Here is a 25,082-nt window from a genome sequence, read left to right as displayed (position 1 = left end):
TGTATATATATTATATATATAATATATATAATATATATACATATATATATAATATAGGGAGGTGTGTGTATATATATCCCAAACACATGCACACATACCCCTGTGTGTACCTGCATGTCTATGTTCATGTATACCTGCACATCTAAATATGTACATTTATATAAATAAATGTATATGTAAATATAAATATGGAAATACTTTAAATTTTTTTAAGTTTATTCATTTATTTTGAGAGAGAGAATGCAAGCAGGGGAGGGGCAGGGAGAGAGGGAGAGAGAGAATCCCAAGTAAGCTCTGCACTGTCAGTGCAGAGCTGATGTGGGGCTCAAACCCATGAACTGCAAGATCATGACCTGAGCCAAAACCGAGTCACACTTAACTAACTGGGCCACCTATATGGAAATATTTTATAAACAAAAGGTTACAAATATTAAGTATCCTTTTGACTTTTCATTCTATAAGACTAAGAGCATAGAAGAATAAGGAAAACACCTTGGTTATTCATGAATCATTAATCCTTAACATTGTGACAATATTTCATAGTGGTTAAGAGCAGAGTTCAACAAATGAATAGCCCAAAGTCTACATCCCTCCATTTGTTTTTGTAAATAAAGCTTTATTGGACACAGCCTTTTCCATTAATTTATATATTGTTTATGACTGCTTTTATTCTACAACAGCAGAGGTGAGTACTTGCAAAAGAGACTATATGGCCTACGAAGCCTAAATAGATTTATTATCTATCGCCTTACAGAAAAATTTGCCAATTCCTCGCTAAGAGCATGGAATCTATAGTCTGCCTGCCTGTGCTAAAATTCCAGCTCCAACACTGACTGACTGTGTGCCTTGGGCAAGCCACTTCAACTCTCTGAGGCTCAGTTTCCTCATCTTTATCAAATGGAAATAATAACACCTTCTTCATAGGCTATCAGAAAGATTAAAAATGAAATGTAAGGTACTTGCAACTGTTACAACATTAAAACCTAATAAATGCTTGCTATTGTTATTTTTTATAAGCACACCAAATATCAACGAAAGCAATCACATACAGTATATCTTTGGCCCAGTACAATACCCTTGGGGAATGGACTTAATCAACTGCATCTTTCTTTTGTTTTTCTTTCAGTACACAAAATGGAGTCTTAGAGAAACAGGAAATCAGCCTGTTTATATAAAAAATGAAGTATACCAGCTCTTTCCCTTAGGAAAAGCCCTAGCACAGGAGGCTGAATCCCTTACCCATTCAGTTGGCAGAGCGAAAGAGAGAGCAACAAAGGAGGTTTGAAACAAATTCAGATCTGGACATAAATGTTTAATGTGCTGCAGGAATATATACAAGCTGTAGGAATTTCCCTAATCTCATATCACAGTTCCATTTCAGCATCAGTAAGGAGGCTTTGTGTACATCAAGATGACACCTTCCCAGCAATATCATTACACCAAATGTGTGGCGACCCACTCTCTTCACTTACCAACTAATTTAAAAGCATAAAAAAATGTGGAAATAGGAGTACCTGGATGGCTTAGTTGGTTGAGCATTCGACTCGAACTCAGATCAGGTCTTGATCTCAAGGTCATGAGTTCAAGCCCTGTGTTGGGCTCCATGCTGGGTGTGAAGCCTACTTAAACACATACACACACAACAACAACAACAACAAAGATGAAGTGGTAATAATGTTAGGTGATAAAGTAGTTTGATTTGGGTTTAAACAAGAAATTATTACACCATAATTTATTTTCTTAAGCCTATTTCTTAGAAGCTTTAAAATATTATTTTCTTAAAACTTAGCATCTTTTCTGACAGTATTATCAAGCACTACAGAAGTAAGAGGAAAGTTTATTCGGATAAATTGCTTCAGACAAACAAAGTAAATCCAGGGAACCTACAGACTGATTTATTTCTATCCTCTGAAGTTGGGCTTTTGTGAGCCGCTAAGGAGAACTGAACTGGAGTTTTCTTCTAACTTCAGTATTCATCCCTCTCCAATTTTTGACTGTTCCTACCAACAGAATAGATAGGCATATGGGTGGATGTGGCATGGAAAAGAATGGGACACAATATGATACGGTAGTAATTAGTCTCTCCACAAATTGATGCCCATCATTTTTCTCAATTTTTGGTTTCAAGTCCAGATAAAAATGCGTGCAACATTTTACACTATAACAAAACAGTTAGGACAATGGCTTATTATTTTTATTCTGGAATTATTCCTTTCTAGAATATGGGGATATTCCTTTGGGCCACTTGTAGGTAAAAATGTGAGGAAACATGATATGATATAATAAGCTCATATCGCCAAACACTACACTTAGATAACAAGTATGGTCTGTTTCACCAGCATGGGATAAAAATATGACCTCAAGTCTCACCATAGTTCGATTTCTGCATCAGTGAGTTTTGAGGGCACCTAGATGATACCCTCAAACATCATTATACTGCTAGAGGGGCACACCATACCTCTTCCAATGTTGACTATCTTTTATTATTAGTCATGGCTCTTTCTGTAATTCCTCATCCAACCATTTCTGCCTATGGAATTTTTTTTTAAAGTAAGCTGTATGCCCAACATGGGGCTTAAACTCCCAACTTAGAGATCAAGAGTTGATGTTCTAGGGGTACCTGGGTGGCTCAGTCAGTTGAGCATCCAACTTCGGCTCAGGTCCTGATCTCACCGTTTGTGAGTTCGAGCCCTGCTGAGCATGGAGCGTGCTTAAGATTCTCTCTATGAAGAGGCAACTGGGTGGCTCAACTGGTTGAACGTCCAACTTTGGCTCAGGTCATGATCTCGTAACTCGTGAGTTCAAGCACCGCATCGGGCTCTATGCTGACAGCTCAGAGCCTGGAGCCTGCTTCAGATTCTGTGTCTCCCTCTCTCTCTGCCCCTCCCCCACTCACACTCTGTCTCTCTCTCCTTCAAAAATAAATAAACATTAAAAAATATTTTTTAGGGGTGCCTGGGTGGCTCAGTTGGTTGAGGGACCGACTTTGGCTCAGGTCATGATCTCGCGGTCTGTGAGTTCAAGCCCCGCATTGGGCTCTGTGCTGACAGCTCAAGAGCCTGGAGCTTGCTAAGGATTCTGTGTCTCCCTCTCTCTCTGCCCCTCCCCCACTCATGCTCTGTCTCTCTCTCTGTCAAAAATAAATAAACATTAAAAAATCTTTTTTTAAATAAGAGACTCCTGAAAAACCAATGGGTCAAAGATGAAATCAAAAGGAAAAACCAAAGAATATCTTGAAACAAATGAAAATGGAAACAAAATAAACCTCAAAATTTATAAAATAATTATTTAATAATTGACAGGACTAAAAGGAGAAATAGAAAATACAATAATAGCACAGGGAGATTTCAACATATTTCTCTCAACAACTTACCAGACAAAAATTCAATAAAGCTATAGAAGATATAAATAACACAATTGACAAACTGGGCTTAACATATAAAAAACACTGCACTGAATTTTGCAGAATATATATATTTCAAGTGCTCATTGAACATTTACTAAAATTGACTACATGCATTACAAAGCAACAAGTTTTTTTAAGTTTATTTATTTTGAAAGATAGAGAGAAAGAGCAATTAGGGGAGGGGCAGAGAGAGAGAGGGAGAGAATCCCAAGCAGGCTCCATACTGTGCAGAGCCCAATGGAGGGCCTGAACTCACGAACCATGAGATCCTGGCCGAACCACAGCTGGAAGCTTAACCGACTGAGCCACCCAGGCGTCCCCAAAGCAACAAGTTGGAAAGGAATAAAATCACAGAATATGTGATCTCAACAGACTGAGGATAATCTAGAAATAATAAGACAATAACTAGAAAGTCTCCACATGTTTGAGAGATAAGAAATTCATTTTGTAAATACTCCATGGATAAAAGGAAAAAAACTCTCAGTGAAATTTTAAAAATATTTTGAACTGAATTATAGTGAAAATATGCTCTGTCAAACTTTTGGGATGCTGTGCTTGGAAAGACATTTAAGCAGGGCTGTCTACATAATTTGCCAGGCCCAGTGCAAAATGAAATTGCATGGCCCTTTGTCCAAAAAGCTGGGCTGTAAGGGGAAGTCCCATTAAAGATACGATATAAAGCTTTGTCCTTTTCATCACATTCTTGCTCTCAACTTGTTGTGGTATTTTCTATTTGCTATTTAAATATAATCTTAAGAATCTTTAAGGAAGAAAATTTTTAATTTTAAACTCTTAGCATGAATTTTTACTGTTCATCTTTATGTTCTGCATAAACATATGACATATTTACATGTGAGAATCCTGTAAACATGGAGCATCACAAACACCATCTACAAACAGGGTAGCAAGGAATTTCAGACATTTGTATGGCACATATTACCAAGTTCATGTGCATGCTCTATTGCCCCATAAGATTCCATTTTAGAAGCAGTACTAAGATAAAATAAAAAATTTTAAGATGGCAACAGCATAAACCAAGTTGGGGGTGGGGAGGGCTTCTGAGTGTGGTACCCTGTGTGACTGCATAGGTAACAATCCATGAAAGTGGCCTTCTCCTTAAGTGTATATCTTACAAAAGAGAAAAGGCTGATAAATCAAGGCAGATCTAGTATCTATCTCAAGAAGTTAGAAAAAGGACACAAAATTAAACTCAAAGAATGTAGAAGGAAGGAAATAAGAAAGAGCAGGAATGAAGTAGAAATCAAATATAAACATCAACAAAGACAGACGTTGGTTCTTTGAAGAGAGAAAATTGAAACACCCCTAGCAATGTAATTCCCACATTAAAAGAACAATCTAATTATTATCTTAATACATGTAGAAAAAGCACTTAATAAACCTCAAAGAAAACTTTCCTTAATCTGATGAAGAGAATCTCACCTTGTGGGCCCAAGACGCTCCTGCCCTGCCCAGAGACACCTTTATAAACCGTAAACAAATAAGTAAAGTATAGAGTAGGTTAGCAAGTGATATGATCAGGTAAGAAAAAAAAAGAGCAGGAAAAGTAAGTAAGAGTACTGAAGGAGGGTTTCAAGTTAAAGTCAAACAATCAGGGAAGGCCCCGGTAAGAAGATGACCTTTTTTTTATATATTAAATATAATTTATTGTCAGATTGGTTTCCATACAACACCCAGTGCTCATCCCAACAGGTGCCCTCCTCAATGCCCATCACCTACTTTCCCCTCTCCCCCACCCCAGATGAAGTGAGGGAACAAGGCATACAGATCACTGAGGGAAGAGGACCGGAGGCAGAGGAAACAAGTGCAAAAATCCTAAGGAAGACAATGCCCAGTGTGTCACAGGCACAGCCAGCATGGCTGGAACAGAGTATTGGGAGAGAAGTAGGATATAATACCAGAGAAGTAATGAGAGTCTGGATCACAAAGGGCTCCAGAAGGCTATTGGCATCACTTGGGTTTCACCTAACATGATATGGGAGGTATTGGAAAGAGGGATTTGAACATGACTGGATTTATGAATAGGATTGCTCTGACTGCTGTATTAAGAACAGACTGAAAGCTAGCAATAATGGAAGTGGGGGAGACCAGTTATGAGGATATTGCAATAATCAAGGTGACAGATTGTTGAAGTTTGAACTAAGGAGGAAGTGGTAGAGTTGAGAAGAAGATAAGGTTTTCTTCTCTACCTCATCACCAAATTGTGTACCATTTCTGAAAGGCCCTGTGGCATAACCAAGGAAAACAATTTTACAATAACCTTCATCTTCCAAAACAAGTCACACTGCTGCTTCAATGCATGATCTTTTAATTCTCCCCATTATAAAATTTCTCAGTCCTCCCTCAGGTAGCGCTTCCCTAATTAAACAGTGCATCAGTGGCCCAGTGTCTAAATTATCAATAGCACATTTGTCAGTCAACAGTAATTCAGGCAAGATGTCAAAATATGGGAAATATTTTTTATAAAACTGCTACAGGTAAGGATGAAGATTGCAAGCTCTCCCCGGGGCGATTTGTGAGTTAAGGTAAAAGGTAAATGAAAGGAAGAGGCACTAGGATGCAATTACTACCCTGGTTTCCCTTCAAATGCAGCACACTTGAATCTCTTTTATCTTGTTAAATTGATTACAGGCCTTGAAGTTTCATCACTCCAGGAACCATAATGAAGGGTAACCTGCCATGTATTAGTCTAACCCTAGATTACAATTCAAGTCAATAAAATCAGGAAACTACCAAAAATGGTCATTAATGCCATAAACGAATTCAGATAATCTAATTCAACTGGTCTCTTACAAGAACAGGAATACAAATTGCTGTGCTGGGTTATTTGGGGAAGAAGAAAGGGAATGACAAAAATAAGGAAATGCTTCTCTGTTGATATTAGCTAGATGATCTATGTTTGGGATGGTTAGAACAGAAGTCAGGCTACAAGTCCCATGCCAATGCTAAAAATACTTTTTGAAAAAGTTAAAAATTTACCAACCCATGGTCACATGTGGGCTGAGAGTATATTGTGTTTGGCCCAAGTAGTAATTTTTTTTTTAATTAATTATTGAGAGAGAGAAAGCACGTGCAAGTGAGTAGGGGAGGGGCAGAGAGAGAGGGAGAGAGAGAATCCCATTCAGCATGAGGTCTGACTCAGGGCTCCATCCCACAACATGCGAGATCATGACCTGAGCCAAAACCAAGAGCTGGACACTTAACTGATTGATAGGCAGTTAACTGATAGGCACCCCTGGCCCAACTAGGGGCCAGAAAATGAAGAAACATTATTAGTCAATTTCCACCACTAAATTTGGATACACAAAATGCAGACCTACCTCAAATTCAGATTAGATCTCAGCAACCTTGGGTTTAGTCATGGTTTCTCCATTAACTAGCACAACATTAAGAAAACCTGTTAACTTTTCTGGGCCTCAACTTCCCCAATTTTTTAAAGTTTATTTATTTTGAGAGAGAGAGGAAGAGAGCGCACAAGTGGGGAAGGGAGAGAGACAGAAAGGGAGAGAGATTCCCAAGCAGGCTCTGCACCACCAGTGCAGAGCTCGAAGCAGGACTCAAACACACAAATCGTGCCTCAACTTCCCCATTAAAAAAAATGGGCTTCAGGGACCTGACTGGCTCAGGTGGAAGAGCATGATCTTGGGGTTGTGAGTTCGAGCCCCACATTGGGTGTAGAGATTACTTAAATAAATAAAACTTAAAAAAATAAAAATAACAAAAATGGGCCTAGATACAAATCTGTCTCCCACCTATTCTACATTCCTAGAAAGTACTAAAGAATTCACAGACACACGTCAAAGGAGAGGAAAGGTATTACTCAACAAAACATGCCAGAGGTTAGCTGCTTAGGGACAAAAAAAAAAACAAAAAACAAACCAATCATGATCCAAACTTCATATCATGTGCCAAAATAACTCAGATGGATAAAAGTATAGATGGTAAAAAAAAATTTGCAGCACAAAAATGAGAAGAAAATGTTTGCTTAAATGGTCATGTCATCAGATGGTAAAGAATTTTATAAATTTAAAGATGGAAGAAATACAAAAGGAAAATATTGGAAACCTTCTACACAAAAAAAGGAAACTAAAATACTTATAAATATTAACAAGCATAAGAGGCAAATGCAAAATGAGAAAATACATTGAGGTATGTCCAACCTCAATTTGACAGCATCTGCCTCTCTAAGTCCTAGACAAAAGGGAAGGAGGGGTGTAAACTGTTAGTAGCTAGGGGGGATATGTTTAAGTTCATAGACCTAATAACCACATGACTGCTCCACAACCAAATTAGAGGGCTGTAACTAAATGCCTGAATAACTACCCAACAGCAACCACCCTGTAAATTAGACAACTCCACGGGGTAGGTATCACAGGGGTTGTTACCCTAATTTTGTAGATGAGAAAACAGGCACAGAAAAGCTAAATGAGATTGCCAAGTCATAACAACGGATAAGTATTAAAACCAACTTTGGAACCCAGCTGGGATTCTGCCTCAGTTGACCCATCTGTGAAATAAGGAAGTTGGTTAGAACCCTGGTTCTCAAAGTGCATGTTTTGGCCAGCACCAGCAGCCTCCCATGGGAACTTATTGGAAATGCAAATTCTCAGGTCACCCCAAACCCTGGAAGCCTGACCTTGGCAGTGGGGCCCAGCAATCTGTGGTCCAATAAGCCCTTCAGGTGATTCCCATGCACACTCAAGTTTGGAGAACCACTGGATTGCATGATTTCTAAGGTCTCTTACAACCTAAAATATTTACATTAATATTTGAGCATTAATCTCCAGGGCATTTTGCATAAAACCATGTAGTCTTCCTGATCTGGAACCAAAAGGTTAAAAAAAAAACGAAGTATCATTGGAGTTTGTTAGTGGGAGAAAACACTCCTTTCCCTTGGTGGAATCTATACCTATTGTGTTTGTTAAAACTACCTATCTTATTTGGGGAGCCTGGCTAGCTCAGTTGATAGTGCATGTGACTATTGATCTCGGGGTCATGAGCTTGAGCCTCATATTGGGAAAAGAGTTAATGTTATTAATTTTAATAGATTTTTTAATGTTTTTTTTTAATTTTTTTAATGTTTATTTATTCTTGAGAGAGAGACAGAGCACTAGCTGGAGATGGCAGAGAGGGAGGGAGACACAGAATCTGAAGCAGGCTCCAGGCTCTGAGCTGTCAGCACAGAGCCTGATACAGGGCTCAAACCCAAGAACTGAGAGATCATGACCTGAGCCGAAGAGACACTTAACTGACTGAGCCACCCTGGTGCCCCAATGTTTATTTGTTTTTGAGAGAGAGAACGAGCATGCATGGGCAGGAGTGGGCAGAAAAAGAGAGGGATGCAGAGGATTCTAAGTGGGCTCTGTACTGACAGCAGAGTCCGATGTAGGGCTCCAACCCACAAACTATGAGATCATGACCTGAGCTGAAAGACACTTAACCAACTGAGCCACCCAGGTGCCCTGGAGAAAGAGTCCATTTTGCTTTACTTTAAAGTTCATTTATTTTTGAAAGAGAGAGAGAGAGCGTGGAGGAGGGGCAGAGAGAGAGGGAGAGAGAGAGAATCCCAAGCAGGCTTGGCACTGTCAGCACAGAGCCTGACATGGGGCTAGAACTCACAAACCATGAGATCATGACCTGAACTGAAATCAAGAGTCAGAGGCTTAACCGACTGAGCCATCCAGGCACCCCAAAAAGAGTTCATTTTAAAATAAAACTGCAGCTGCACAGACCTCATTTACTCAGACTGATTCGCTGGACAGACTCTCTTAGGACAGTAAAAACAGCACTACTAAAAATCAGCAGCTCTGCTCAGTTTCTTAATCCTTCTGAGCCTCATTTTACTCATCTGTGAAGTACAATGAGTTCAAACATAAGCATCTACAACCCTGGTTCTTAAACTTTGGGTACATTAGAGACTTGGGAGTTAAGACGGCAGAGCAGCATGGAGACCCTGAGCTTGTCTCAAAAACAAAGCTAGATCAGCATCAAACCATTTTGAACACCTAGGAAATTGATCTGAGGATTGACATAACAATCTGCAGCACTTGAGCCACAGAACTCGGCAGGTACACGGTATGGAGAGGTGAAGTGGGGGAGAGAAAACCTGCAGGGGGTAGGAAGCCATTTTCGCAGAGAGAGCACAGAGAGAGAAAGAGAAAGGGGGAGAGCGCGACACACCAGGATCATGTAAGGAGAGCACTCTGCCCAAACGTACCTGGAGAGAAAGAGTGAAAACAGTCACAGGGGACTGAACAAGAAATCCGTTCCCCAAAAGCACTGATGGGGAGAAAAGAGAGAGTTTCAATACTACCAGGATTCTATAAGCAATGGAGCACAGAGTCTGAAGTTTTGGAGCTCAATACCTGGCAGTTTTCTGGTAAGGAGTCAGGGCAAATCCCCAGGAGCAGGCAGCATGGTCTGAGGGCCCATGTGCTACAAGGGTAGAAGCAGTTCCCCTGCTTGGAGTACATTTGGTAGAGACCATATGGCCTCCCCACATGCAAGGTCCCAGTGGACCCTGGAGAGCAGTCACATTTGCTGGTATTGGGACAAAGACACCACAGTGCGATGAAACCTGGCACTGGCTGTGTGTTGTGATTTGTCATAATCTCTGAACCTCTGCCACTGCACAATCACACAAATGTTTTCTGGGGCAAGCTGGCACTCAGCCACTGATGAGTGAGACCCTCCCCCCACAGAGTTGGCATGTATCCAAGCTGTGGGGGGGGTCTCTGAAGTGTGGGGGTTTTTTAAATTTTATTTACTTATTTTGAAAGAGGGAGAGAAAGAGCATGGGGGAGGGGCAGAAAGAGAGGGAGAGAGAGAGTCCCAAGCAGGCTCTGCGCTGTCAGCAAAGAGCCCGATGTGAGAGGCTTGAACTCACGAACTGCGAGCTCATGACCTGAGCCAAAACCAAGTGTTGGACACTTAACCAACTGAGCCACCCAGGCACCCCTGAATTGTGGGGTTTTGAAACACAACCCCATCTGAGATAAAACTCTGGAGAGAGGTGCCCCCTGACAAGCGGACAGGTTGGACACGGACAGGGTAGAGGTGAGGAGTGGATGGAGGACTGAAACAAAGGATGGGTGCTTGGTCACAGGTTGGTGAGAGTGCAAAGTTCCTGCGCCAGAGACAAGGGATCTGGCTGAAGCCATTTCCACATCTCCCACACACGCACGTGTGCACACACACACTGATCCACCCCACTAAGCTAAGCAGTGCCACCTAGTGGAGAATGGAGTCATTACACCAAGCCCCGCCCAACTGCACCCTCCAAGCACATCCCTCAGAAAGCAAGCACAAATCTGTCCACCCGCTTAGTGTATAGACTATACTGTGCATCAAAGTTTCAGTTCTAGGGGAAATTGTATCTAACTTCATTAAGGTTCGTTCTGTTTGCTGGTTCATTTATTTGTTCATTTTCTTGGCTTCTGTTTTTGCTTAAATTGATTTCTTTTTTCTTAGTTTCTATTTCTTGGATGCAGAAAGAGAAATTTTTGTTTTTATTTTCTTACTTTTTTATTTTTAAATTTTTTATTCTATTTCATTTTATTTTGTTCTATTCTATTATATAAATATTTTTTAATTTTTAAATTTTTTCTTACTTTTCTTTTCTTTCCTTTCCTTTTTGCTCTTTTCTATCAAGGTTCTTTCAACAAGCAGAACAAAACACACCTAGTATCTTTCAACAAGCAGAACAAAACACACCTAGGATCTAGCTTCCTTTATTTGATTTTTTGTTGTGATTCTAATAATTTTAATTTTTTATTTCATAATTTTTTTTCTTCCAAAATGACAAAAGGAAGGAACTCACCCCAAAAGAAAGAACAGGAAGAAATGACAGCCAGGGAATTAACCAACACAGATATAAGTAAGATATCTGAACTAGAGTTTAGAACCACGATAAGAATACTAGCTGGGGATGGGGCAGCTGGGTGGCTCAGTCAGTTGAGCATCCGACTTCAGCTCAGGTCATGATATCATGGTCCATGAGTTCGAGCCCTGCATCGGGCTCTGTGCTGATGGCTCAGAGCCTGAAGCCTACTTCAGATTCTGTGTCTCCCTCTTTCTCTGCCCTCTCTTACTCACACTCTGTCCCTTTCTCTCAAAAATAAATAAACATTAAAAAATTGAAAAAAAAGAATAGCAGGGGTTGAAAAAATCATAGAAGACACCACAGAATCTCTTTCTATGGAAATAAAAGAAAATCTAGTCAGGCCAAAATTTAAAATGCTATCAACAAGATGCAATCTCAAATAAATGCCACAATGGCAAGGATGGATGAAGCAGAGCAGCAAATCAGTGATATAGAAGATAAAATTATAGAGAATAATGAAGCAGAAAAAGAGGAAAACAAAGGCAAAAGAGCATAATACAACACTTAGAGAACTCAGTGACTTATTAAAAAGGAGTAACAACCCAATCATAGGAATCCCAGAATATGAAGAGGGAGAAAAAAGGACAGAAGGTTTATGTAAGCAAATTATAGCAGAAAACATTCGTAATCCAGGAAACTCCCATTAGATTCAACCATCACCAGGGCATATCATAGTCAAATTCACAAAATACACAGATAAGGAAAGAATTATGAAAGTATCAAGGGAAAAAAGTCTTTAACCTATAAGGGAAAACAGATCAGGTTCACAGCAGACCTATCCACAGAATCTTGGCAGGCCAGAAAGGAGTGGCAGGAAATATTCAATGTGAATTAGAAAAATATGCAGTCAAGAATTCTTTTTCCAGCAAGGTTGTCATACAAAATACAAGGAGAGATAAAGACTTTCCCAGATAAACAAAAACTAAAGGAGTTCATGACCACTAAACCAGCCCTACAAGAAATTTTAAGCCAGATTCTTTGACTGGAGAAAAGGCAAAACAAAACAAAAAAGACCAAAAGCAAGAAAGACTAGAAAGGACCAGAGAATATCACCAGAAACACCACCTCTACAGGCAATGCAATGGCACTAAATTCATATCTTTCAGTACTCACTCTAAATGTCAACAGACTAAATGCTACAATCAAAAGACACAGGGTAGCAGAATAGATAAGAAAACAAGACTCATCTATAGACTGTTCACAAGAAACTCATTTTAGACCTAAAGACACCTGCATATTGAAAGTAAAGATACAGAGAAACATCTATCATGCCAATGGTTGTCAAAAGAAAGCTGGATTAGCCATAGTTATATCAGACAAACTAGATTTTAAAAGACTGTAAAAAGAGATAAAGAAGGGCATTATATCATAATTAAGGGGTCTTTCCACCAAGAAGACCTAAAAATTATAAATATTTATGCCCCCAACATAAAACACCCAAATATATGAATCAATCACAAATATAAAGAAACTCTTTGATAATAATACCATAATAGTAGGTGACTTCAACACTCCACTTACAGCAAGGGACAGATCATATAAGCAGAAAGTCAAGAAGGAAACATGGCTATGAATGACACACTGGAATGGATGGACTTAACAGAACAAAAGAGATGAACATAGGAGAAGGGAAACAAAAATAAGATAAAAACAGAGAGGGAGACAAACCGTAAGAGACTCTTAAATACAGAGAACAAACTGAGGGTTGCTGGAAGAGTGTTGGGTGGGGGGATAGGCTAAATGGGTGATGAGCATTAAGGAGGGCACTTGTTGGGATGAGCACTGGGTGTTACACATAAGTGATGAATCACTAAATTCTATTCTAGAATTTATCATTACACTATATGTTAACTAACTTGAATTTAAATGTTTTAAATTGCATTTAAAAAAAAGCTACTTATCTTAAATCATTTGCATATGACATTGGTAATCGTAAACTAGTCTTTCTTCCTGAGGTCTGCATGGAGAGGGAAGCAATGAGCCCTCCTCACAGAAGCAAACTGAAGGCAATGTGGCAGGTGGGGTGACAAAGAGACCACCTGTCAATTACCACTTCATAGAAAATGAGTTTAGACCTAGAGGCCTCCAGGGTCAGCAGGAGAAACTTGCTGGAGGGAACAGCACTTTGACCTTTCCTGAGCTCTTCCTCAACTTGCCCTGACCTTGACCATATATTTTTTTTTAATTGAAATCCAAGTTAGTTAACATATAGTGTAATGATGATTTCAGGAGTAGAATTTAGTGATTCATCACTTACATATAACACCCAGTGCTCATCCCAACGACTGCCCTCCTTAATGCCCATCACCCATTTAGCCCATCCCCCCACCACCTCCCCTCCAGCAACCCTTAGTTTGTTCTCTTTATTTAAGAGTCTCTTATGGTTTGCTTCCCTGTTTTTATCTTATTTTTCCTTCCCTTCCCCTATATTCATCTGTTGTGTTTCTTAAATTCCACATATGAGTGGAATCATATGGCATTTGTCTTTCTCTGACTGATTTATTATGCTTACTATATAACACATTCTATTTCCATCCAGGTTGTTGTAAATGGCATGATTTCATTCTTTTTTTTAAGTTTATTTATTTATTTTGAAAGAGAAAGAGGGAGAGAACACGAGAGGGGCAGAGAGAGAGGGAGAGAGAGAATCCCAAGCAGGCTCTGCACGACCAGTGCAGAGCTCAACACGGGGCTCAAATACATGAACCTCGAGATCATCACCCAAGCTGAAATCAAGCACCCTGAGACAACTAGGCACCCCCAAAATTTCATTCTTTTTGAATGCCAAATAATATTCCATTGTGTATACACATCACATCTTCTTTATCTATTCATCAGTTTATGGACATTTGGGCTCTTTCCATAATTTGGCTATTGTTGATAATGCTTCTATAAACATTGGGGTGCATGTGCCCCTTCAAATCAGCATTTTTGTATCCTTTGGACAAATTCCTAGTAGTGCAATTGCTGGGTTTCAGGGTAGTTCTATTTTTAATTTTTTCAGGGAATTCCATACTGTTTTCCAGAGTGGCTGCACCAGTTTGCATTCCCATCAGCAGTGCAAAAGGGTTCCCCCTTTCTCCACATCCTTGACAACATCTGTTGTTTCTTGAGTTGTTAATTTTAGCCATTCGGACAGGTGTGAGGTTGTATCTCACGGTGGTTTTGATTTGTATTTCCCTGATGATGAACGATGTTGAGCAACTTTTCATGTGTCTATTACTGGTCAGATTTAAATACCAGCTCAAGGCTGACAGGGAATCCACTAGGCAAGGTTCTCCAGCAGTGGTGGCCACCATGCCAACCACAGCCCATCGTCCTCACCCCAGAAGCACTGCCACCACCACATCCTCGTTTGTTCTCACCTGTGTCCCTGCTTCCCAGTCATAGCTAGTGAGGAGGCACCTGGCTGCCCCCAACATGTCTGATGAAAGCGACATAAAACCAGCTCCATTTGCCCAACCAGGAGGAGTAGGCCACATGACACCAGAACGATACAATATGGTGCTGAGGGACTGCCCATCATCTTTCCCCACTGACACCCTCCTGAGCCTCCCGTCTTAATTAGGGGATGGAGAACACTTGAGCCTCACAGACAATGAGGAGGAGGATAAAGGCATTGACACAGGCAAGCAAAAGACCCTCAAGCTATGCTCAGGAGGCTCTTTTCTGCCAGGGAGGCTGTGACACTGGCATCACAAGGTGCAACAAACATGGATGGCCACCTTGTTGTTGAAGACTGCACGGAAGAAAATAACTGTGGAGAGGAGGCAAATTCCTCAGGCTGAGGTAGCTTCCCAAGAAAAATGTGATAGATTCAGTTTGAGCATGTGTAAACTTCTTTTAAGACTTGCTTAATGTCATTAAGCAGTGACTTACTGCTTTCAGAATACTCCAGATAGAACAGACAAAAATAAAATCTAAATGTCATAAAGCAATTCATGGTACTGAGAGAAAATATACCTGTCCCTATCAACCTCTGTTTGATAAGAGATACAAATCACCTTATGAGCCTACAGAAGATGAAAATAAGTGGAACTGGATGTTAAGGAGACAGTTAAGGAAATTAAAAAAGAAGACAAAACTTTAGAAAACGTCTAAAGGTAAAGTCTACCCTAAAAAATTCTTTATTTTGGCATGAAAGTTTTGAAGAATGCAGAGTTGCTCAGAAATGTGGTCAGAAACCCAATGATCCTATTTTATAGCACCTGAAAGATATTTTGCTCAAGCTCTTCAATGCTGGTGAGCCTATGACTTTCATAGAATTTCTCTGAGTCCAGTGAATATTTCTCAAAAGAGGTGTTGACTAAAACATATATAATGAGGTCATACCCAGATAATTCTGATCCCTTCTTTTCTTATGGACCATAGGTTACAGGCTGCATTGGATGACAAATACTTTGCAGGAAGAGGAATGTCACTCAGAATGCATTATACAACAGGATAGCACAAAAAAAGGAGCTTCTAGGATCATGTACAAAACAATTTCTAAAGACTCATTCTTCAATTACTTTTAGAGTCCTGAAATGCCCAGTTAGGAATGCTGAGTAGGTTTATTACAGCTAAAATTCCTAAAGACCTTCAGTTGGGGTTCTTTTTCCATGAGCATCCAGTCCAAAGATCAGCCTGATACTTCGTAGGACACAGAATGATGATGACTATGACACAGGAGAAGAACCCAGGCAAGAAGAAGAAAAAAATGAAGAGGAAGAAAAAGATTAACCAAAAGTAGAAGGAGAACCCTAAACCAAACTCAACTTTGCAGACTGCAAGTAGCAGTGAGCCAGGTATGTTATATATCATTTAAAGAATAGCTTACACATACTCTGAATTGCTTAGAGCTTCATTTAAAAAAATTTTCTGGGTAGCTAAATAAGTAGCTTTATAAAGGTTTTAAAACTAGTGTTTTCTTCTTAGAATTTCACTTGTCCCCCACTTTTGTGACAGATAAAGAATTCACCGTACTCTATGTACTTGCAGCATTTGATTCTTGGGAAGTACTTTTGTCATATCTGTAAGACTACAGCTGTAAAATATGAGAATACTTAGAGACCAAGAGTGGTTTAGAAAACCTTCCTGAGAAACCTACTGAAGCAGTTTCCAAGACAGCTTGCATACTTGTGCCTTCCTCCCTGTGTAGTAGAATGTAGACTCTTATACTAACTAGTTGACGCCCTTTTAACCCGACCAAGTGTGTGGTTAAGGGTCCAGTCAGACCATATTCGATAACTATTAGCTTGAGGATTTTCGTATTGACTGTTAAATTAAAAGAAACTTTGTCATAGTCAGGTGATTAGTCACTAGGGTGTTAATATAGTCTTGTTTTCATTTTATACTTTGTCATTAAGTACATTTAAACTGTTAACAAAGCAGTTTTTGCACCACTCTACCTTCTAGGAATGCTATCCTTTCATCTTTTGGTAAGTTTGTATCAGAGGCTTTTTGTTGAACGGAGGCTAAAATATCAAGGGGGAAAAGATGCTCTATAGCACTGGTTTTCAAAGTGTGGCTGCCAATGTGATAATCTAGGACTGTCAGGATGCCATATGGTTCAGCTGAGCCGAGGTCTGTATTTTGGCGTAAAACAACAGGAGAAGCTGACCCTCACCTAAGGTAAAACCAACTTTAATTCACTGGCTTGAAAATGTTGTAGGTAAACTGAATAGATCAGCAAGGACTGGGCTGGGGAGGAGGAGACCAGAGATCACTGGATCCTGAACCACATATGTCTCTGAAGGTAATGATTAGGTGGTGGTGGTGCAGAAAGGACTAAGGCACAAAGCTAGTTGCAGAAGAATAAAAATACTGTGATGCCACTTATGTAAAGTTTGAAAATATGAAAAAAATACTACATACTTTGGCATAAAAGTGTGTATTTAACAACACATGTTTCATTCAAGAAAATGAAGACAAAGGAAAAATGCACATGGGAGTGAAACACCAAATTCATAATACTGGTTACTACTTGAGAAAAAGATAAGCAGAGCTTCAACTCCATTTCTACTGCTTTATTTCTTAAGCTAGAGAGGGGTTACATGGGCCCTTCGGAAGTTCATATTAGTATGGCTATAGCTTTTTTAAAATTACTTTAGAGAGAGAGAGCGTGAGAGTAGGGATGAGGGGCAGAGGGGGAGAGAGAGAGAATTCTACGCAGGCTCCATGCTCAGTGCAGAGCCCGGTGCGGGGCTCAATGCAAGGTTCAATGCAGGGCTCAATCCTACAACCGTGGGATCATGACCTGAGCGGAAAGCAAGAGTCGGATGCTCAAAACCGAGACCCATGTGCCCAAGTATTGCTATAGTTTTAAAGTGGGTGAAAGGGCAGTTGATCACAGAAAGAAAGGTGGCCCATGAGTTTGGCAAGAAGGTCTTGTTTCCACATTCAGTTAAGGTTACTTAGCTACCTTATCTGGATGGCATTAATGACTTCCTCTCCCATATGTCACAATAGCATACTTCATAATCTGCTTTACATGAGCCTTCCTAAATTGTGAGCTCCTCACTGGTTGGAACCTCAAAGCATCTTATTCATTTTCTGTCTTAAAGTACCAAGTACCTCCAGAGACAAGTTAGCCTCAGGCAAAACTATAAAAATGAGACAGTTGCTTCTCTAGTTCCTTTGTCTCTTTTTCAAATGCCCTTCATTTCCAGGCAGTGACCTCTGTCCTCCTCTCCATCTCAAACATTATCTCCAGGCACCTAAAATCAGGATTACCCACTGTCATTCTGCATACAGACCTCCCTTCTCTGGGCACACCCGATGCTCCAGATGTCATCCTCATTCCTCTACTCCTTGCCTCTTCTCAGAATTTCTGTTCTATTTCTTCAAGACCCTGCCTTGAATAATATTTGGTTAATGATAGGTTCAGATAGGTTATGATACCATTCTAACTTACAATGAACTTATCTCTGAAAGGGCCTATGAAATGATGCCAAGATGGGGAATTTCAAACCCTGTGACAAGGCAGTGGAAGAAAGTTTTGGAAGATTTTAACTTACACTATATAAAGAGGCAGCAAGTTGGCTTACATGTAACCTCTAACCTCCACAAGTTGTAATTTAGTGTTAGCTGACCACAAAGCAAACAAAACTTATTTATTTATATATTTGTATTTTTTAGAGATAGAATCCTAATCAGGCTTCATGCCCAGCATGGAGCCTGACGTGGGGCTTGATCTCTCGACCATGCAATCATTACCCAAGCCAAAATCGAGAGTCAGAGGCCCAACAGACTGAGCCTCCCAGGCACCCCTAAAGCGAACAAACTTTAACACTGATGTAATCCCTTGCAATCTTATATACGCTTTTAACTGTTAAATTAAGACATTTTTTCTTATAAAGCTGCCCCCTCAATCTAAGGATAGTTATACTCTCTAGCAGTATGAGATATACTGGTATCTGGGGAAATTACCAACACTTCACAGAAATTCCAGGCTCAACTTTAAATTTTTTTTAATGTTTATTTATTTTTGACAGAGAGAGAGAGAGAGAGAGACAGAGCATGAGTGGGGAAGGGGCAGAGAGAGAGGGAGACACAGAATCCCAAGCAGGCTCCAGGCTCTGAGCTGTCAGCACAGAGCCCGACGCTGGGCTTGAACTCACAGACCATGAGATCACGACCTGAGCCAAAATCGGATGCTCAACCGACTGAGCCACCCAGGTGCCCCCCCCTTTTTTAAATTTTTTTTAATGTTTATTTATTTTTGACAGCCAGGCTCAACTTTAATCTCACTAACCTATTGGGGGCTCACCCAATTCATAAATGTAATTCTACAACCTAGTAACATTTGGTTTTGTACCTTGTACAATTAACCAATGTAGAGAAAACAAGCTGTTTATACAATAGTCCCCCCCTTATCTGTGGAGGATACATTCCAAGACCCCAAGTGGATGCCTGAAACCACAGATAGTACCAAACTTTATATATACTATGTTTTTTCCTATACATACCTATGATAAAGTTTAATGTATAAATTAGGCAAAGTAAGAGATTAACAATAGCTAATAATAAAATAGAACAATTAATATAGTAATAATTATGTGAATGTAGTCTCTCTCAAAATATCTTACATCCTGTATTCACCCTTCTTCTTGTAATGATGTGAGATGATATAATGCCTACCTGATGAGATGAAGTGAGGTGAACGATGTAGGGATTGTGACATAGCATTAGGCTACTATTGACCTTCTGACAATACCAGGAGGACAACCTGCTTTGGGATTGCAGTTGACCATGGGTAGCTGAAACCGTGGACAAGTAGGGACTAATGTAGTCATTTAATAAATGTTTGAGTATTTACTATGCTCCAGGTGTTGTTCTAGGTATTTGGGGGACATAGTGAAGAAAACAGACCACAAGCCCTGCCTTTGTGGTGGGGAGGTGGTGTGATGGGGGTTAATGGCGATAGAGATTATAACAACAAAGATAAAAATTGGTTAAATGGGAAAAGTTCTAAGCTATGAAAAAACTAGACTGGGGTATGGATATGAGAGTCAATGGGGAGGGAGTGGTGATAGCTTTAGTTAGGGTGATCAGGGAGGATCCTTGGTGAGTACTCTTTGACTAAAACCTGAATTCTAAGAAGGCAGCCATGGGATAACCTGGGAGGGAAATTCCCATGAAAATGACTAAGATCATAAAAATGGAGGAGGTGGGATCCATAGGCATGTATTTCTAGTACTTTCTTCTATACATAAACAGCAGCAAGCATTTACTGGTTTAAGGTGGACCAGAGGACTAAAATTAGAATTCTACTTCCTCTGAAATAAATGCATACTTAGAAAGTGAGGAAATCCTGACAAACCTTACTAATAACCCTTAATTCTGATAATGTTCATTGTATATTATCACATTGAACATTCACAAAAACCCTGTGGGATGGTAACTATCACCTTCAAGAAATGAAACTCAAGACCAGAGAGACAATTTACCCTAAGCCACAAACTGTTAATGATAGAGGAACAGGAAACTTTCTTAACATGATAAAGAATATCTATCAGCAATCAATAGCCAACTTTATATTTAAGGGTATGGGAGTGGAAATCTCTAGTCAAAGAGGAGAGTTAAGAATTATAGTTTCTGTGGTGCCTGGGTGGCTCAGTCAGTTAAACATCCTAATCTTGATTTCTGCTCAGGTCATGGTGTCATGGTTGGTGAGATTGAGCCCTGAGATGGGCTCTGCGACGGAGCAGAGCATGCTTGGGAGTCTCTCTCTCCCTCTCTCTCTGCCCTTGCCCTGCTGGGGCATGCACATGCACACTATCCCTTTCTCTCTCTCTCAATATAAATAAATAAACTTAAAAAGAATTATAGGAGCACCTAGGTTGCTCAGTTGGCTAAGTGTCTGACTTCAGCTCAGGTCATGATCTCATAGTTAGTGAGTTTGAGCCCCACATTGGGCTCTCTGCTGTCAGCACAGACCCTGCTTCAGATCCTGTCCCCCCTCTCAAAAATAAACATTTAAAAAAAGAATTATAGTTTCTTACCAACCTGAAAAAATGAAACTGAGCTATATACAAAATAGCAGAGTGATTATTTCTGAGTAAGGAATTAAGGGTGATTTTTCTTTTCTTTTTTTTTAATGTTTATTTATTTATTTTGAGACAGAGCACAAGCAGGGGAGAGGTAAAGAGAGAGGGAGAGAGAGAATCCCAAGCAGGCTCCAAGCTCAGCATGGAGTCCAATGTGGGACTCGATCTCACAACTGTGTGATCATGACCTGAGCTAAAATCAAGAGTTAGACACTCAACTGACTGAGCCACCCAGGTGCCCCTGATTTTTATTTTCTTAATTCAAGCTCTGCACATTACTGGCTGTGCATCCTTGGGGAAGTTGCTAAACCTCTGTGTGTTTTGGTTTCCTAATTTGCAAAATATGGATAATAATAGTAGTCACACCATAGGTTTATTGCAAGAAGGAATTAAGATAATCTATGCAAGTGCTTAAAACAGTGCCCAACCTATAATGAGCACTTAATAAATGATTACCATTACTTCAATATAATATTAATTTGCATTGAGTTTGAGCATATGTTCATATGCTCAAAAGTCATTTGTCCATATGTATAAAAACCATATGTATCTATGATTTATCCATCCATGTCTTTTGCTCATTTTTCTATGGGCTTATGGTCTTAAAATTTATATGAGCAAGACGTGTGATTTTTGCTTCCTTGTTTTGGCTTATCTGTTTTTTTATCTGTTGTACAAAGAATATGTATTATTTTTATAAATAGAAAAAGTGTGGATACTAAAACTTGCTGGAAAGACTTTAGCAGCCTTAGCAGACCTTTTCTTGACTCTACTTATCCCTAAATGCACCACAAACTATTCTAATTCTGCTACCATCTCATTGATTGTTTGAGAAGCAGAAGACCTACTTTTTAGGACAAAGGGCAAACTCCTTAATGAAGTATTCATGGCCCCAATCAGCTTTAAAGGCCTACCTGCCACCCTGCCCAATGCTTCAGCCATTTCATTCCCTGGATATACACCCACATACACAGCCATCTCTACCACTGTTCATGCTGTTTCCTTTACCTTCACTAACCTCCCTTCCACCCACCTTTAGTTCCAATTGAACTCCTAGTTTTAGGACCCACCTGAAATGCTTCCTCTTGAGCACCTCCCCAGGTACCAACCCACTTCGTTCACCTGTCCTCCTCCACCAGCTAATCATTCTCTCTTCCATGCTCCCACTTTATGCCCATCCCTATTAGAGCACTTGGCACCTTGTGTCATCATTATCCAAGTATCTGTATAACTCTCTAGACCATGAACTAGGACAAGCCATGGGTCTTAGGTACCTGTGATTCCCCAACCCCTAACATAATTCCAGGCAGATAGTAGGCACTTAATACTCACTCAGTAAATGATTGAATGACTAGGGTCTGGAGTGTTTGTCCTGTAGCTTCAAGTGGACTGCCTAGCTTTTCATGACCTGGGAAGACACTTGTATGGTTTTTGCTTTGTGTTGTTTTTGGTAACATGCTATCTTCTTTAAAGTGAATAGTGATGATCCTGTTGAAAGTTTTGAAAAAAGATTAGATGGAGACAGCATGGAGGTAAAGAAAGCAGGAATACTCTGATTTCACATGAAAAACCATCTACCCGGGAGCTTTGTCTCTGCTATGTAACAGTAGAGGCAGCCCTGATCATGGCACCTGGTAGGAAATGGGAGTGTCCTCTTCCACACCTTCCTCACGATGACTTCCATCACACAAGAGGCCATCTAGGTCTGCCCTCTGGCCGGAAGCAACATCTGCTTCCTTTCCCTACCCCCAAGGCTCAGGCTTTTCTTAGAGCCAAGGACCCTCCAAGGTTGTGAGTGCATTTGAACAAGGGCCACGTGGAGACAATGTCCTGCCTTTACTGTCCTTCTCAGTCAGGGCATGATGCCCATCTTTTGAATCCAAGTCTTCCCTCCTCTGGGAAGCCTTTGCTGAGGCCTCCTGACTCACTTGGCTGAGTCAATATATTACAATGTAAATATGGAAATGTTTTACATCATCAATCCAAAGACAACAAGGACATAACTGTAATTGAACAAGGGCGCTTAATACTCACTGCAGTGAAGAAACACACACCATGGTGAACCGTGTGCTGTTGCAGTAAGAAGTATAAGAACCTATTACAAGAATTGGGATTGGGCTGGATTATTTTGGGAAGTTTTGAAGGAAACGGGCTTGCTCTAGATAAGATGCTATTACAAAGTAGGGACAGTTCTATGACTGGTATTTCAATAAATCTTATCTGTAAGGTGGGGAGACGAGAATCAGGATAAAGTTGTAACTGGCAAAGAAGTGGTAGATATCCATTTTAGCCAAGAGGAAGATGTTAACATTCTGTGACCTTATTTTTGTCTCTGCTTAAAATGGCCTTGTTTTGTCTTTCATCATGGTCTCTGATCTTGTCTGATATTGGTGTTCTGATATTGATTATGTCCAGCAGGAGAATAAAATGGCCTAGCATGAGTTCCAGTCCAGCTCTGAATGTCAGAGGCTGCTCTTCTTTTTCATTTTCAACACGTAGTCCTTTCTCCCAAATACAGTGTGTTATGCAACCAGAGATGATGGCACTTGCTTCTCCATCCTTGGCAAGGTCTTGCATGAAACATTATATGAAGGTGTCTAATAAAAACTTGCTGGTTGGGGATCAGGAGGGCTGGTCTGGAACTTTCCAAGAGCCTCAACCCATGGCCATTTACTTTGTACATGGTTAATTAACCTTCTGCTGTCAAGTTTCTCCTGAAGCTGCATGTATAAGAAGTAGTCCTGTTTCCACTTCAGATTAAAGGTCATGAGACTGGATCTAGTTGTGGCTCCTCCATCAAGTTGCATGACCTTGGGGAAGCTAGTTAGCTGCTCTAGGCCTTAATTTCCCCATCTAAAAATGAATAGACTTAGCTTCAATATCTAAAGGCCTTTCCAGCTATGAAATTTTGGAAGAATATGCATTTTCTCTTGCATCTCTTCTACCTTTATGGAAAGTGCTAAATGGCACATGGCCACACATCATTATAGAAGCACTCAACAAATACTGCTATAGGTGAGCTGTTTAAAATTTAAAAATAACCGATATTTTAATCTTATGCTATGTGTCAGTATTAATTCCAAATGGATTAAGGAGTTAAATGTAAACATTCAAAAGATTTTCAAAAAGAAGAAAATATAAAATTTTTCTCTAGATAACAAAAGATTTGCAAACTTAGAATGGTGTTAAAATCATGGGGTACTGGGTGGCTCAGTCGGTTGAGTGTCTGATGCCTGATTTTGGCTCAGGTCATGATCCCAGGGTTGTGGGATTGAGCCTTGCATCCACGCTGAAGGTGCAGCCTGCTTAAGATTCTCACTCTCTCCCCCTCCACTCCTCTCCCCCACTCGCACATGCTCTCTAAAAAAATAATAATAATAAAAAAAATTAAAAAAATTACCAGATTTTGTAACATAAAAATGAAAAATTGTGTGCTTAGAAATATAACCAACTTAGAAGACAAAATGAAACTAGGGACATATTTTCAACAGATGGTTAATATCCTAAATATAATCCCATCTCATTCCGTCTACCTATTTCACTGAAATCTTGACTGAAGGCAGGGTATGAACTCAACCAGGGAGGAAGTGTGTAACTCTATATATCTGGAAACAACTGTATTTTGGTTTTGGATTAGATGATTCTCTCTGAAGGCCTGAGAAACTACCCAATAGTTTCTCTCCAGTGGTTCAAGAATGGAAAGGTTACTAGTGATATAATAATACCTTGTATATATATAAAACGTCACAGTAAAAAGAAGGGCATTTACTCCATTATCTTAGTTTATTCTTACAGCAACATTGTAAGATGTAGGTAATGATGACTCTAACTTCACAAACGATAAACTGAGGCAGAGAAATGGTAAGTACCCTTCCTAAGATCACCTCAAGGGCTAAATGTTAAAACCAAATCTGTACCTCAGACTGGGATTCTGTCTCAGTTTTGCTCTCTTTACAGTGAGAATTACAAATTAGAAATTTTCTACATTGCCTTCCAGATTTAAACCAATGATTTATGATAGCACCATGCTCTATTATTGAGGTGGGGACTAGAAGAAAAATAAAAACATTGAAATTTTGCTGGGTTGATGAAAGGAAAACATCCCTCCTAAACTTGATAGGATTTATTGGTATTAAATACCAAAATATTATTTGCTATTTTTTTTCAAAAGACATTTTTAGTATTACAAAATTTTTTTTTACCAGAATGAGTAGAAAATAGCAGTAAATTTCTCCATGATTCTCAG

At 39.8% G+C, this 25,082-nt stretch overlaps 1 long non-coding RNA gene across 1 annotated transcript; it reads right to left on the bottom strand.

Annotated features, from left to right (window-relative positions):
* Positions 1-74: 74 nt before the first annotated feature.
* LOC128311431 (uncharacterized) lies at positions 75-23,037 on the bottom strand. The gene is made up of 3 exons (XR_008289849.1): positions 22,871-23,037; positions 22,169-22,324; positions 75-1,619 (listed from the first exon to the last, which is right to left on the bottom strand). It is a non-coding gene; the product is annotated as an uncharacterized LOC128311431 (long non-coding RNA).
* Positions 23,038-25,082: the final 2,045 nt, after the last annotated feature.

The sequence above is a fragment of the Acinonyx jubatus genome, chromosome X, assembly GCF_027475565.1.
Source record: "Acinonyx jubatus isolate Ajub_Pintada_27869175 chromosome X, VMU_Ajub_asm_v1.0, whole genome shotgun sequence".
Taxonomy (NCBI): Eukaryota; Metazoa; Chordata; class Mammalia; order Carnivora; family Felidae; genus Acinonyx; species Acinonyx jubatus.
The sequence above is the reverse complement of the archived record's forward strand: the minus strand, read 5'-3'. Positions and strand labels throughout refer to the sequence as shown.